We start from the raw sequence: 3161 nt of genomic DNA on the forward strand, positions 1-3161 counted from the left end.
AAGGAACTCCCTCGTGACGCACCAGGAACTGGCCCATTGTCCCCCCACCCCTAGCACCTCGAGCCCGGCAGGCCAGTCCCCGCATTCGCCCGCCCAGTCGCCCGGATTGGCCCGGCCCCGACCCGGCCTCGCAGGGAGCGGCCCGGGACTCCCCACCGCGCCATAGGCCGCCCGGACGTCCTCAGAGCCGCGAGGCCCCGCCCCTCCCTTCCGCCCCGCCCCCGGCCCGGCGTCCGGCCCCGCCCCCTGGGCAGTCGGAGTCGGACCGGCTGGCGTGGCGAGTAGGGGCCGCTCCGGCTCGGGACAAGGCAACTTCCAGCCAATGGGAGCGCGGCACGGGAGCAGCCAGCTGCCGGACAAGGACGTGGCCACGGGCCCGCCCGGTTCCGTGTAGAGCCTGTTTCCCGCGGACCTGGGGAGGAAGAAAACCACTCCAGCTCTATGTTAGGGATGGTGACAGATAAAAGACGTAAGGAACGAGGAGGAACAAGGACATTTCTGTAGGGCAGGGTTTTTCATTTGTCTATTACCTGGTGGGGGTGATGATCCTACCGTTTAGCTTAAGACTGCACAAAACGGTGTCCTGATTTCTTTTTGTTAATACATCCTATTTTGTACCTTTAACACTTTATTAAAACACCCTAATTTGTAAGAATCTCTCACAGAGATTGTTATTCCCAGCTCCTGTCCACCGAGGTCCAAAGGAACGTCCCGAGAATGTATGTATAACGAGCGCTCTTGAGCAATTTTTAGCAACCGTCAATCTCAGGAAATACTGAGGTAGGTTATATTGCCTTTGTCAAGGAAAGAATCTTTTTTAAAAGGATCAGGATTTGGGGGGAGGAGTCAAAACTGCCGCTGCCACTACCGAAGTATTTTTACCGTATCTATTTGTGGCTCAGCTCGTAAAGAATCGGCCTGAAATGCAGGAGACCTAGGTTCGATCCCTGGGTTGGGAAGATCTCCTGGAGAAGGGAAAGACTACCCACTCCAGTATTCTGGCCTGGAGAATCCCATGGACTGTATAGAGGGGTCGCAAACAGTCGGACACGACTGAACGACTTTCACTTTTCACTTTTTCATTTAACCATGTCGCTTCTTGCCCCTCCCACTGCTACCATCTCTCCTGTACACTGTCGTCATGACCTAACCTTTGGGGTGTGGGAAAGATTCCTGGTCAAATCTTTTACCCCTCTGAATCTGCTTCCCATGGGCTTCTGCGGTGGATCAGCGTTAAAAAAGACTGCAATGCAGGAGATACAGGTTTGATCCCTGGGTGGGGAAGTTACCCTGGAGAATAAAATGGCAACCCTCTGCAGTATTCTTGCATTGGAGAATCCCATAGACAGAGAAGCCTGGTGGACTACAGTCCATGTGATCACAGAGTTGGACATGACTGAGCAACTAAACCACCACCACCATCTTTCCATAATTAGTAAGGTGGCAAATGTCAGCTCCAAAGGATTATTGCTTTCATGGGATGACAACAGTATGAGGGTTTTATTTTCTTTTGTTTGCTGAATTGGAAATGTCTGCTAAGTTTTGCCCTCCATAAGTTTAAACCATATGCCTGTTATACTGAGGTTCCTGAAAAGGTTGAGAAGCAAGGCCTGATGGTTAGCTCAAATCAGACTGGCTGAGGGACCAGGGGAGTGATTAAGAGGATGATGAAGCTGTCATGTGGCCTACTCATCACATCCTCAGGGTCAGGGGATTTTTAGGAACACAGAGGAGGTATAATGGGGACTAAGAAGGAACGTAAAGAAACATCTGATTATAATACAAGGTAGCTGGCACATAGTAAGGCCCTTTTTGTTGACTGAGTCTTATTCTTGTCCAAAATCCTGCCTGCCCAAGCGTTGAAAAGAATGTAAAAAGAGTTGTAGCCTAGATCTTTTGCCTACAGATTCCTCTCTGGGAAAGGCACCTAGGGACTCTGCTGAAAGTCCAACTTCAGGTCTTGATCCTTAGCTTTCAGGTCTGCCTCCTCCAGAACTTGCAAAGTAAATAAGAATATTAAGGACCATGTCGTATGTTTCCTAACTTATATTGCAAATTTGAACTCATCACAGTCAACTGCAGACCACATTGGTAATAACTCCTATCTTCACATTAGTTACAAGCTCTAACAAAAGACCAGGACCCCCCTGGTGGCACAGACAGTAAAGAATCTGCCTGCAATGCAGGAGACCCAGGTTCGATCTCTGGGCCAGGGAAGGTTCCCTGCAGAAGCAAATGACTACCTACTCTAGTATTCTTGCCCAGAGAACTCCATTCTTGCCTGGAAAATTCTGATGGGTTCATGGGGTCCCAAAGAGTCAGACACAACTGAGCAACTAACAAAAACAAATCTTTTTTCATAACCAGAGAAAAACCATTTGACTTTTGAGAGATGCTTTTCATGGTCAAACTGACAACAGTTGCCAGTTGTATATGTTGAGCGAGTTTCAAAATAATTTCACGTGTTCTCATTTAATCTTTGCAGAAAAGCTTGTAAGCTCTGTTCCATAAGCCATAAAGGGAAGAAGTCAGGTTGAGGGGGGCTCAAGTTCTCCAAGCTAGTTGGCTCTAGGCAGAAAGAATTATTGCCCTGGTTTCTCACACTTTAGTCCCAGAAACTCACTGTAACTAGCTGGCCCTCAAAGGAAAAAAAAATTGGTGCTTCCCTACTCTTCCCAAACCAACAATGCTGACGCTAGTGTCCTGCACAGCCTAAGATTTAGGGGTCAGACTCACAGTGTTTCCTTCTCCAATTAAACTGAACAGTAACAACAAAAATCTCATGCTAGCCCTTTAGACTAGGTTCCCCTCAAGGTAAATGTAGCTAAGATTGGAACAACACCCAGCTCACACAAGAAAACCCAATCTTAAAAATCATCTCCTTAAGTAACTGTCTTGTGATAGATGTTCCCATACATAATCTCACAAAAGCATCAGGGGACTAATTAAAGGGAACACTGAAATGCACTATGGGAAAAATGGGTAACACCAGAGATAACAGCTAAGAACCTAGACTCAGAAGTCGAACTGCCAGGTCTTCAGGGCAGATTATAGCACTGCCCTCTGAGTAACCTTGGGAAGTTGTATTTCAGGACCTGTTCTCTCATCTGTAAAATGAGGGTGATAAGATAGTACTTACACATACGGTTTTGAGAATTAAG

The sequence above is a fragment of the Ovis aries genome, chromosome 19 (genome assembly GCF_016772045.2).
Source record: "Ovis aries strain OAR_USU_Benz2616 breed Rambouillet chromosome 19, ARS-UI_Ramb_v3.0, whole genome shotgun sequence".
Lineage (NCBI taxonomy): Eukaryota > Metazoa > Chordata > Mammalia > Artiodactyla > Bovidae > Ovis > Ovis aries.